Source organism: Neodiprion lecontei, chromosome 2 (genome assembly GCF_021901455.1).
Source record: "Neodiprion lecontei isolate iyNeoLeco1 chromosome 2, iyNeoLeco1.1, whole genome shotgun sequence".
NCBI classification, from domain to species: domain Eukaryota; kingdom Metazoa; phylum Arthropoda; class Insecta; order Hymenoptera; family Diprionidae; genus Neodiprion; species Neodiprion lecontei.
Genome location: NC_060261.1, coordinates 16,468,037 through 16,482,322, shown reverse-complemented (window position 1 = coordinate 16,482,322; position 14,286 = coordinate 16,468,037).

The following is a 14,286-nucleotide window of genomic DNA, read 5'->3' as shown; positions in this document are numbered from 1 at the left end:
GTATTCGCAATTCAGTGTTGAAAGTTATTATGCATAACCCTGCCGAAAAAAATACAGAAGATAAACCAGCCGGGTTATTTCAAATTTCGTGGGTTCAGGGGGGCCACGCATACTCCTCAAAACTTACTGAAATCATTTGGAAATCGAAAATAGTTAATCGGATTTAACTTATTTCTCTACATAAAAATGATTTCCTCACAGTTTGTGCTTAGATACGTTCGCCTTATCACCACTCCTAATTTCTAACTCTTTCATATAATTTCTTATGTTCACGGTATAGTCTCTATCCTGTCCTATTATCTCCATTTAGTCTCACGCTACTCGCTATTGTCCTTACTCAGCTAATTCCATTCCCCTTCCTCGGTATTCTTACACCTTTTCTGGACCCATACGCTTTGCCTCTGACTCACTCATATTTTAACTCTCAAAAACCTCTCAGCAAAGCCGAACCAATGTATTTCTTACCACTCGGGAATAGACAAACTTTACGGACGTAAGAGCTTTATGCTAAAAAATTTGCAACAAAATCCTTTTTTCTTAAGTTTTGGAAACTTACAGCGTATGTGCGGAATTTTGACCTTTTTCCTTTGATCTCAATCTATAATTCTTTTTCGATTTCCTTTAACCTTCTAAGAAGCTTTTCTGAAATTTTTTCAGTGGATCCCAGTCTTAAAAAGCATCGATATTACATATTTTGGACAAGATCCTTTTTGTAACTTCGGAGCAAAGGTCCCTCCTTAACATTCATATCTCTACCCTAAAATGTGTGACCAGATTTTAGTCTAATTCATCAGACTGTACCAGATGTCCCGCGTACAGGTATCCAAATCAATAAGGTATGGAATTCTTCAGTGTCAGGATCACGGCGTAAGAATCAAAAACATCTGTCAACCTGTGCAAGCTATCAAATAAACTATAAAAATGGTGAATTCGTGTCCCATTGTAGCGTGTCAAAGAGCCGCGTATGGTGAAGAGTGATGAACTGGATTCAAATCGGGTTGTTCAACAAATTTGAGTTAAGCGTCCTATATTTTTTACACCGCGATTCGCTCCAACGCTTTTTTTCCGCGACTGAAAGTTAATAAAATCCTTCGTCTACCAACACATTTCTCTCCAAAAGCTTTGCCAGAGGATTCGCAGTCGGATCGTGAAAGCGGTTGGAAAGGGGGCTTGAGTTTCACACCGAAACGCCCCAAATATGATTTAATCAAGTTAAGCAGCAGTTAGTTAGAGATGAACCCGAGATTCTGGCAGGACTGGCATGTCGCGTAAGCCACAATACACGTATAAAGGACCCAGCAGAATCCTTATGGAAATTGGCTCCTGGCCGAATACGCGGGGTTTTCAGTATATTATAGTACATTTACTCCCGATCACAAGTTCTCATGGACACAAGTTCCAAAAACCAGTAGTTTCCAAGATTTAGGCTTCGGAAGGGGAGTGTATGGATTTTTTTATATTTGTCGATTACGCGATCTTTACAAATTACAAAGCTTCGAGGGGGACTTGAAATCAAATATACTACTCAAAGACTACACAGCCGATTCGCAGAGATTCCGTAAACGGTTGTAAAACAGGACAAGTCGATTATTGCAAAATTTGGAAGATCTCGTTCTTCACGCGAAATCTGACCTTGAACCTCTTTCCAATAAACCAACCAGTTTATGGTTGGAATCAATGCATTCATAGTGTCAATCACATTTTTCTGCCTATGTTTGAAAATCAGCCGTGCAGTTTTTTGAGTGATTATTTTGATTTTGAGTGCCCTTCAAGCTGTATAGTTCATGAAAATCATGAAATCCATAGATATTAAAAAATCTGGACACCATTCTCCTGAAGCCTGTATCTCGAATACTACTGATTTTCGGGACTTGTGTCCATGAGAACTTTTGATCGGGAGTATATGTACTATGACGTACTGAAAGTCCATCCAATTCGACGAGGAGCCAATTTCGACAAGGATTTTGCGGGGTCCTTTATGCATTTTTATGACCCAGTGAGCGTAAATAATAACACAGCTAGATGCTCGACTGCGAAACGACGTGTCGTTATGAGTGGCAAGTTGCAAAGACTGACATCGATTCTGGTTTGCGACGATCGTCGTCCCAATGTGGTGGTAATGCAATGGAATTGCAATTGCACCTGGGATACAATCTTGGAGATACCATCAGCCTAGCTACCCGCGATCTTCTCTCATCTTTTTTAATACATCCCTCAACCAGCAGTTTTAAGTTCGCTCACCCACCTCGACCAATATTTACGTTTCATTTTGCTGAAGCGCTTCGTCTACCATCCAGCGGTGCTCAACTGTTTACTCAACTTGATGAAGATGGCCATCTGGGTCAAAACGAGTCCGTGTTTTTGACCGTACCTTCTGTTTCTCTCATTCTTCGCTGCGTTTAGACTCTTCTCAAATTGCAATGAACGCTGCCCGAAGAATTGAAATAATCATCCCGGGATACAAAAAGCACACGGAAGAAGAAACAATCGTTACAGAAACCCCAATTACGTTGTTATCTATTACAGGCATCGATCATTATTATGATACGTGGCTGTGATATTATTACTGTTATCGAAGAATTGTCGCTACACTTACTATAATTTCGGAAAAATCGATGCAACCTTAGCATCATTCCATTATTCCAGGTGCAAGAAGTTCACCTGCCAACAGAACATTTTCTATATGCTTGAGGTATTACGGTATTGTATATTTCAGGATTATTGTGTTGTTAATTTCAGAATTAAATGATGTTTACACTATTCCAAGCATTGCTTTAGATCATTTTAGCATTTTCGTGATCTACATTATGCTATGAAGCAATATTGATGCTGTACCATCAGTAAAAGAGACATGAAATTACAATCATTTATCAGACAGATCAGTAAACCAGCCCTGAAATCATGTATATGAATATGTCACACTATGCCGGGAATTTTGACTACGAATTCATTGGGTTATTTAACTATGTGTGTGAAAGCTGAATAACCAGTGATCATTGTTAGTTTCATCGCATCTTCGGGTGAATCATGAAGTACCTGCTTGATGTTACACTCACATCAATCACATTGATGTGCCAAGCAATTCGAATGGTAGAAATTTTGTAGAATCTACAGAATATCAGTTTCAATTCAACAACGATTCGATACGAGGTATTTACGTGTACAAATTACTTGCTCAATTTCTCCTATCTTGAATAGCATTTCATGTGAGGATACCTACCAATCCTTTTGATATTTTCAAGTGTTGGTATTCGAGATTTCAAAATGCCGTATAAACTAGTGAAGCGGTTAACATAACTTCAAAAACAATTTCGCACACAACGGCTTCTGATAAGGTGAATATCTGGCACGGCAATTTTTTGGCAGATATTTCAATTTGGACTAAAAGATTTTCGATATCGGTGAAACAAGCAAAAAATTAAGTTATCTATCTAATAACAGCGACATCAGAGAAACTGTTGCGGTAATGAAATTTTAGAGTATTGCCTACCGATACATTAGTGACGTTGACATAACAGTTTTTATAATTGCTTGTACAGCAAGAATTCAAAAATTCCGACGCGGTAACTTCAGTAACATTTTTTTTGTGCATCCAGATGCACACGAGTCGATGTTCCAAGTTCAACTTCGAGCACAAAGAGACACTTATTGGCAAACACATATACAAAAGCACTGACAATAGAGGTTCACTATTCGTGCTTGGAACCCGATGTGCTGGATTACGGAGCATCGTGTCACCTCATCTCTTCATCTGGGCATCCAGAGCACACGCGCATTATATCGGTGTATGTGTATAATATCTGTGTCCCTAAACTCGACACACGTTTATATAAAGTTTTCCAATTAAACCGTTTACATTGGATTAACGGGCGGACCTCCGGGTAATGGCGTGTCTATAAGCTCGCCTAATCGAACCTTGCCCAGACCCCTTGGCAAAGGTTGCACGTCGCGGTTGAAGGAAATTACTGAAGGAAAGCACCGCTCTTCGTTTTCGTGTTTCTCGTTTCCAGCTGTGAGGGGCTTGCTGATTTTTACATAGAAATTATTTGCCCGTGTGAATTATGCGAGGCGTTTCATTTCACAATGAAACGCAAACTCTTCATACGATGGAAATTTCCGTAAATTTATAGGACGGCCGCTAACCGAGTGACGACGCGACGGCCTCATAAACCGATTACGTAGACAGAAGCATAACACAAAATGAAAATACTCACGTAATTATGGAAATCCGCTGTGGGTGTTTTTAAAACAAATAGTCCAAATGGGGCGCAGTGTTATCCTTGCTTCTGGCAATATCTCCCCGCCTCGACGAATCCCTCGCTTCTACCCTCAGACACTCGTTTCATGCGGAACAAATTCCGTTACAACATTCAATTCAAAGCGACTTTGTTCTTCATATTATTCAAGTGAAACAATACTTTAAAAGACAAACTCCCGACTCAATAGAAGTGCTAGTTGAGATGATATTTCCGGATTAAATACAAGACTCATAGTTCAACACTAGTTGTGCCATAAAATCGTGCTGATTGTGGGCGTTGATTTACACGTATAATTTTCTCCCTTTAATCCTCATAAGATCATCAGAATCATAAATATGCAAACAAAAATAATCACGCGGGGATTTCTTATTCATTTGCATAATTTGCTTGAGATGAAGTTTTGACAACCAGCCTTGACAAACGATAAATTCAAACTTATTGATTATAGAAATTTCACCATAGAGTAAGTCATTGTAGTTCTCGTACTCCTGTTGCAAAAGTTATATAAAATCTGCTAAAATCAATATCCGTCGATTCTTTCAAATCAGTGGAGCAATCTTTCAAACACTGCCATCGTACCATCAATGGCGAACTTACCACTGCCTATTGCTGGGTATCGTTTGCTGAATAAATGAAACGTTTGCTTGTAAACTGTAACGATTTCACTCCCCGAACACTACAGTTTGAAGGAAGTATCCTGCACGGCCCAAAGTCGATAAGTTAATCGTCTTCTCTGGGATTTTTTTCAATAATTAAATTAATCACCATAGATTTTCACCTAGAATGCTACAAGGTATAAATGATCCATTAGTGCGTATGCTCTCCGGTGGTTAGACGATGGTGGTGCAACGATTCAACTCTGTGCCAACAAACGTACGTATAAGTTCCGTTACGACGTCGTAGGCTTCGCAGATTTATGGTAGTTTCCGGGCGTATATGATCAATATATTTCGAACCTGACGTGTAGAAATCCACTGAATTATGAGACGCAGCCCCTTATGTTGGGATTTATAGTTTATTCGATCGAGCCTTCCACCTACGCTATATGTATATATGGTGAATGCGTAATGCAACCGTATATTCACTGCCACGTGCTAAATTCGCAGACGTCCCGACGCCGGATCGCGTCTCGGTGTCCCGCGCCTCGAGCTGCAACTCCAACCTCGACTTCGCTTGGTAATTAATTAAATTAAATTGTACCGGCTTTGCTGCAGCGATTAATTGTCTCGTTTTCAAATTCAGTCCCCAAGTCCTGTGTTCCCTTTTCTTTTGTTCCTTTTTACTACACGCTTGTATTGTTTCAGAACTCGTGCGCTTCTTCTTTGGAGCGACAAACACAAGTCAGTTGGTATGTCAGGCTGGTTCTGGATACAGAAATTATTGACGGTCGATAAGGTTGGACAACTAAATAAACATATGATCGATAAGGTCAATCAAAAATGAGATAACCCCGGCGTCGAACATTTTAGAAAAAGGTTTGTGTCTCGGCTAAGTGCTGGTAAATGTCGGTATGGGAATCTGTATACAGATCCTGCCTGGTATATCTGCTTAACTTACACAGCTTATGAAACTGCGAAATCATTGCAACAATTTCGATTTCCAATGTTTCAAATATTTTTTGTAATTTCAACGTGGTTTCGCTGTTTAGAATACTACGGAAACAAGGTAGAAATATAGATTTATAAGGTTTGAAACACTACGAAAATATTGCAGTAACGCAACTTTACTGATATTCCATTTTTTAGGAAAATCACAGCGAGTCACTTTGCAAGGCTCGAAGCAATCGAATGTGTTGCGTGATATTTCTGAATCCTAGGCTCAACACAAAGTACGATCTATCTTGGTAATATTGCAGTATACAAATATTGACGCATTGTTTTTGTATAATAGTACTATGTGCCTTGCGGTAATGCGAACATTGTTGTCACGAAAAGATTTTCTCACATTTCCCCGGTCAAATTGCTATCCCGGCACATGTAAAATGATCTTTCTGAATGCCAACTTCATTATTAATAGAATATTGTGAATTTCGCCTCAGAAGATAGAAGAGCCGGGCAGTTTTTATCCCATTGTCATTTGCCGAACGCCGATGGTTCAATTTCTGCGTAGTCTCGTCTGTCCACATACTGTGGAAATCCGTCGGTAGGCAGGCATTTACAAACGTCGATGAAGGTTGGACTGCAAGTCTATGACACTGCAGAATTTTTCGCCTCGCGGGGTTTATCGAACATCGATAAAATTGGCAAACTCCACTGTTCCGACGATTTCGCCTCCAGACACCCGATTATCTCCTCTAAAATCAACCAGCTTCCGTGCAATCCATCGACGGTTTTATTCCCTGGTCTGGGGCACCAGACTGTTCAAAAAGGAGCATTTAGTCATAACCATGGATTTGCTGGTTTGAAGTAAAATTGAAAATCCAAGAAATGTACGAAAAATTGTGGATGAAATTAAAGTAGGATCGATACTTTTCATCTTGATAACTTTCACCGTTTTCTTGCCGTCTTTCTTGATACCGTAAAGTTCATTCTCTTTTCCCTTGACCTAGAGACGACGTGCTGCAAAGGACAGGTTAACTTATGATATCAGATATTTGTAGAGTTTAACGTTACTAACCTATTCGTTTCCTATTGCGTTGTATGCGGAATACAGTGTTTATTTGTTACTCTCTTCAACTAGACAGAGGTCAGTCCTAAATTTTGCATTTGTGGTAATACACTTTTTAACGTTTAAGGAGATGATCATCTTTTCATGCTTTTTTTCAGTCTAACAAAAAGGTAGGAGTTCGCAATCAACAGACGATAGTGAGATTCAAAAATACTAGTATAGCATTTGCTTGAAGCTTTGAAATTTGAAAATCAACCCGTAATTCTTCAACTGTACTCATTTTGGTTAGAGCAACGTTTTTCCAATATCTAATGTGATGCGATGACTTCGAAACCGTTTATGCAATTTAACTGAAATTTGGTATACTTTCTATTCTGATGCATAGTTTCCGCATGAACTGGAATCATTCTTGCCTGAACTAGACTCTGTGAGTATAAATTAAATACGTGATTAGATTTGATAAATTCAGTGTGTTACTCATAATATAATGGAGTCTCGACATGTTTTTAATTTAAAACTCATACAGTTTTGTTCGAACCTGAGTATTTATAATTTCTACGAAAATTACGTATCAAAATAGAATGTGGAGAAAATGTGATAAAAATAATAAGAATGATTTCGAAGTTATCGAATGAAAATTTTAGAAAAACGCTATTACGAGTAAATTACCGCAGTTAAACGATTATTGACCATTACTAAGATTTCGGAACACTAATTGAGGTAAAACTGATATTTTTTAGCCATATTTATGGCAGTTACTCAGAGTTAGCTGAAATGTCGAGGGTAACCCTTTAATGTAATCAAACCAATAGCACTAATTGCCTCAGTGTTGGTTGATGAAAGTTGTAAAAATTATGGGGTATCCACTTTACACCATGTTTAGTCGCATTGGTGTCACTGTGAGTTCCGATTCGAATTCAAATTCGAGTCTAAGTGTGCCAGCAGAGCGTCGAGTCCAGTTTTCTGATTAGATAATCTGGTCCATTCGCGGAGGCTTTTCGGAGCTTTGTTGTTCCACCAGGTGGGTGATGGCGAGTTTTCGAGATCGGGTATTGTTGTAAGTGGTGGACGGGCAAACGAACCTGGCAGGCGCCGGCATTGTGGCTCAGGATTTATTTCCGCCTTTGTCTCTAACCAGCTCCCCGGGGACTGCTGGGAGCGATACGGGAGAGCGAGAATTGTTTGTGCGGCTGCAGGCTCAAGGCGTCTCGCAGCACCTGCTGCCTCTTGTTCAACGCTCTCCAGATTCCTCCGATGGTTCCGTTCTCCTCGCTACGGCTTCAGGACTTCGGTTAAGGGCTCATTTCCGACCCTAAAATCTCCGACTGATTGTGAGGCAAGGAGATTTTATTCCAAGGGACGAACGGAGGAGCCCATGGTGAATTCCATAGGTGGAGGATCAATTCTGTGTGTAATCAATGGGGGAGGGGGGCAAGCTGCAGTGGAAGGAAGATTTGAGGTCGCTTAATATTGGGCTGTTCACCTAACCTTCTCTCGAAACTATCCGGGCTGATGTAACTTGGGTTCGGTGTGAGGCGCAAGTTCCTTAGACTAGTAAACTGCGGAGATGAACGACCTCGGGAAAGTCGTGGGAGTTGGAGGGAGGAGAGGTGCATCCGCAAGTTCGGATCTCTCTTTTTTTCTTCTTCTTCAGTGTGATAAAAGTATCCCACCACAACTCTTTCGAGAGTTATCGGTGATAATAAAACTTTTCAGAAATAACGACTTTGATAACTGGATTTGTTATCCTACTTGAAGGATAACAACTTGGCCGTTATAGTTTTCCTAGAGCCCCGGAATATTCGTCAAGGAACTCGTTCGGTCGAGTCAAACTTTGGGTGAATTAGAGTTCGTCATTTCTGCTGACGGTTCGCCGGGCTGAGAGGAGATTAGGGCAGAATGGATTCACTGTCTGTCTGCCTGTTGCAATATGCACCAAAGGGATCCTCCTTGAAAACGACAAGCTCATCGACTGCGCAATTATTGTCCAGTCTGCGAGAATCAATTATTCATCTCTCCCAGCCATTACGGAGTTTCGCTTTGAGAGACACCTTCTTCCACACCCTCTTCAAATATTTACTTAACCCCAATCCTCTCTGCAGTAAAACCTCTTATAACTTAATTGAAGCCCCTCCGGACGTGAATTATTGATGTCGATTCTTCAAGTTCACATCACGTATAGGTATGTATTTGTAGGGTAAGTAACTTCCCTCAGAACGAATGACGGTCAATTTTGTGACATTGATTTCCTTCCGGCGTTAGCTGAGTTGTGTTTTCGTAAAACTAAAACTCAAAAGTAGATCCAGCAGTTAAAAAAATTTATTTCTTCTAACGTGAAGGGTTCATTGGAGCTTTTGGAAGCTACAATTTCGCTCACACAGAAAATAGTCGAGTACCTAAACCGCGGTACATTAAAAAATGTCAGACATGTACTTTTTACCTGGTCGTTTGGCTATTCGAGTGTTGATAAAGACCACCCCTGTAATGTTACCTCCGATAATGAACTTTACAAGATTTCTCGACGATGACGTAAAATTTTTCGATCACACCAATTGAATTTCACTATCATCAGACAATAATATGCGAAATGTGTCTACTTAGGTCAAGGGTTGAATTCCTTATTTTTTTTTTTTTGTGTCAAATTTTCAGCGTGGTTTTTACCTCTTGAGCGGTCGAATTGACACGAAACAAGAACACGGGTCTCATGTTTTAGTACGCACTGCAGCATTTCACAGAATGTAGACAAGATTAGTAGTGTACGTATACTTTATGTACTTTCGTTGTTTGGATGGTTGACAAATGAGAATACCATAAATTAAAAGTAAAAGATTTTCACCAATTAACGATCCCTCAGAAAGGAAATTTGCTTCAGTTTTCTCTTGTTTTTCCACATGTTTCGTTTATTAGGTAAATATATTGATAGAACATTGGGTTATCCTCTTTTCGTGTTTTGCATCAAAAGCTGCGAAAAATCACCGTTATCCCAGACTTGAAACACGGCGAAAAAAAAAATGTAAACGGGGCTGAAATGAGCTATGGAACATACAGGAAGTACCAGGGGATGATCATAAGTAGTTAAGGGCTAAACCGTATCAAACTTCAGATCTCGACGGGTCGCTTATTTCTGTCGGTGACATAAGTAGTGACTGACCCACTTCCTGAGGTAACCCGAGCTGCGGCAGATCACGCGCACTTGCACACAACCTGAAAGAGCAACGGATACGGCCGAAACAGGCGCAAGACGGAGGAAAGAAGAGACGACAAGAGCACTTTGCCCCACGGACGTTGAGCAGCTGGGCGAGAGGGTGATTCGTCATCAGTCTTTCCCGCCAGCACCTCTGAGCTCTTCTTGACCCTTCACCTCTCCACCATTTCACCCTCACTGCTTGGCGGCGATTTCGTGTCAGGGGTTGCAGGTCAGAGTCGTTAAGAAACTTCAGAGCCGATCTTACCTCGATTGGAAAACGTGATAATGTTGGGTGATCTACACGGAATGTGAAGAATTGATAAACTTATTCAAAAATATTTCCAATTTACAAATGTCGCGGGTTTGCTATGTTAAACTACTTAATCAAATATTGGTACCGAATGAATATTTATTAATAGTCAATCAATCATCGATTTTATCGAAAATCCTATTTAGCAATGTCAAGCTACATACTTGTTGCTTCGGTACCGTATTACGGATATAGCCGCTGTCACTTTTTCCAAACCTGCTCACTCTGGAACGGTCGAAAAGCGCACGTCGTTTTTGAGGCATGAAAATTACGTACCGTGAATTCGGATCGAATCGGTGAGACGAACGTCCGAATGTCTCCGTATGAGTCGGAAATAAATCTTAGATCACACGCACCTAATCTCAAACATAATTTCGCGTATCTAGATCAGGAATTTATGAACAAAAACACACTGCATTAACATTTAAATGTTGGAAAAAGCTCGGATAAACCCCAAGATTGTAATATCAGCTCCGTAACATTACCGTTGCACTGTCACACTGGCTTTTATTACAAATAAACCACCCGGCCTACAAACTGCGTGGAAAATGTAAAGAACATGCTTGGAACGTGCGATTGGTGTGCTTATGAACTTCGAATCCTCAAATAAGATTTGTTAACTGTTAATAAATCTTCATTTGTGATAGCATGGTCTGAAATTTCTTACAATTAGTGCTAATTTTTTGCTAAGAGAAAAAAAAAAAAATCTGAATCAATTCTCGCTTTATCTGCCACAATTTTAGAGTATGTTCTCAATAGTGGACATATTTTAGTGAGAAGTTAATATTCTATTTGTTACAAATACTGTAAAATATCGATTGCGGTTGTAACGGCACATATATTTACTACACGTTAATAAGTTTTTTAACAGTTAAAAATGTTTCCAGAAGATAGTCAACGAAATATATTTATTTACTGTAACGGGACTCTTTTCTCAGTGTAAACCAGCGTAAACCTTAAGCAACAAGATTGCTGCAATGTTGTGGCAAACTTGTGTGAAATACTTTGTGAGCTAGTGTTGTTGCTATGTTTCTGCAGTTTCGCACGATATATTTGAATTGCTATAAACCCTGCAATGTAACGTTGCTGCAATATCCTTGCAACATTGCGCAGTGTTTCTATTCCAAAACTTTATAAACTATAAAGTAATATTTCTTCGATAATACACAACGTTTCTTCAGGCATATTGCAAATATTGCAAAGTGAATTTGATTCAATATTCCTGAAATATTTTACGCTGTACGTGTAACGTCATTACTTACACTTTTACGTTTCAACTTAGCACCAAAGTTAATTTCTTTCGATAGGTTAATTGCCAAAATACAATTATGCGTAAGTGTGGTTTATGAATCGCGTGGTGACATGACGAATTAAAAATTAGTAAACAGGTGATGAATAATTAGCTATCACGTCCTCAGATTGTTTAGTATTACAAGTATGTATATAGTAGAAAAATATTATCCGTTCAAAAATCCCGCAGTGTTTAAAACAGTTTTTACGATCAAACTTGGACGATCTAATTAATCATGACGCACCGTTGAGGATAATACAGTGAATTCTGTTTTTTTTACCCCAAGTTACTGCTTACACAGCGGCTGCCCCAAGAGAAGGTAACGGCCGCCATCCCGTACTGAGACTATAACCATAACTGTGGGCTACTCTGTGGACTGAAATATGGTGACTGTTATGACAATCTGCTCTAATTAAATGTGGAAATTACAATCGGCTTGAATACGACTTCTTGTTTCGCGATTAAATCGGAACGACGCATCTATGCAGACGTATGGCCAAATAACGAATGTAAAAATTAATTCATCCGCTGGGTTAAAGGTTTACTTTATTAATCAGATTTGAGCTTTGGGTGCAAAATGGGAACTGAAATGAAATTTTATCAACTAGCATCCAGTATTATTATTGGAATGTAGAAATTTCAACAATTCAAATTGAATTTAATGAAGTTTCGGGTATCCCAATTTACCCCATCTTTGTGTAAACATATTTTTAATCGAGTCTTTGTTCGTACTAACATTGTAATTAAAAAGATAGAGGCAATTAAAAATTTGCCTGTTTCACAGAAAATGTCAGTCAACCCGATTTTCCCCGCCTATGTGTGGTGAAAAGCCAGAGGAATTCGAATTTGAAACTGTATTTTTGCGATTCCAAAACTTTTCGGTGAGTTATTACGGTTCATTGAAAACAATGATATTATAACTTGCTTTTAAAATATGAATGTGTTCAAACATCAACTAGGCATCCTATTTTTCTCAAATATAATCTTCTTTAATTGCACTTACCGATCTTAATCTAGCAATAAATCTGCGTTGTTTCCGAAATTAGAATACAAATAAACAAATAATTGCCTTTATTTTAGGTCCATGTTATTTCCAAAGTCGTATAGAAATTTGAACCATTGAAATCAATACTTCTAAAGATCAAGTGTCCCATTTTTATCCGAGTTAATGTGACAGTAAATTTTTCACTTGATTGGAATACACTGCCTTTATTTTGAATCCGCGTTGCTTTTAATTTGAGAATCGTTATCGGAGATTCTGAGACGTCACGGGGTTTGCGTCACAGCATTGCTAACGAGCTCGCTCCGATAGTTGTTGGTACTTTGTTCGATGGTAGGGAGCGCGGCTTGATCCTTCCTGCGTTGGTACAATGCCGGAATATACATCGGCCAGGGGCAGGAAGGTACATGCTGGCACAGCGGGGCGTCAGCATTATCAAGAGGCATTATAATGCCACGTCAACTTAACGAGGTATGTCCCTTGAAATGCTGGTTACCAAACTGACAGGTTGGCCCCCCGGGCCTGTTGCACCAAATCCAACGATCCACCATTCAGAACGAGGACATAAAAAAACTGACGACTTTGGTCCCCTCACGGAAAAAAAACTCCAACTTGGGGGTAAATTCGTACACCTAACTTTTTTCTTATGAGAATTTAGCATTATCTATGAGGGGTACGAATTTATACCTAAGATGGGGGTTTTTCCGTGAGGGTCTCCAAGCGTGAAGTGGACGAAGCTTAAAAAATCAGTTTTTCGGAGTTTGAAAAATCAGTGTTTGAGTTCTCAGATGACGGGGAACAATAGAAATTCATTCGGAAAGTGGTGGGATCATTGATAAAACGGCCAAAATGCCACTAACTGAAAACTTGCAAGCACAGATCATTCTAAGTAAAGTGAACGGAGTATGAAAAATCAGTGTTTGAGTCCTCAGATGACGGGGAACAATAGTAATTCATTCGGAAAGTGGTGTGATCATTGATAGAACGGCCAAAATGCCACTAACTGAAAACTTGCAAGCACAGATCATTCTAAGTAAAGTGAACGGAGTTTGAAAAATCAGTGTTTGAGTCCTTAGATGACAGGGATCTATAGTAATTCATTCGGAAAGTAGTGGGATAATTGATAGAATGGCTAAAATGCCACTCACCACAAACTTGCAAGCACAGGTCATTCTAAGTAGCTCCTTTTATAATGGCGTATAGAAGCAGCGACTCTACGTGATTAAGAAATGAAGCCATGGTTCTGGCTGTGGGCTTTGTTGTGCAAAGTTGCATAGCGATAATTTTTTCATTTCAGGATGTCGTTAAAGCTGAAATTAAAACGGACCGTTTTTTCGCGTGTTAATTTTTTTTATGTAGCATTTTTTTCAATGCGACTTGAAATGCTAACCATAAGAATCACTTCAATTCATTTTTTGTTCTGAAATGTTTGTATACGTATTGCAAAGTTTAAAATTCGTGTTTTAAATTGTAGAATTTTCATAAACATTTCGAAAACAATTACGTTCTTTGGCGAAACGTAAAAATGTATTCCATTCATCTATAAAAATACAGAAAGCCTTCAAAATCTGTAATCGATTCCTGAGAATTTTTAAATCATACAAAAAGCGTAATCATAGTTAAATAATTTGC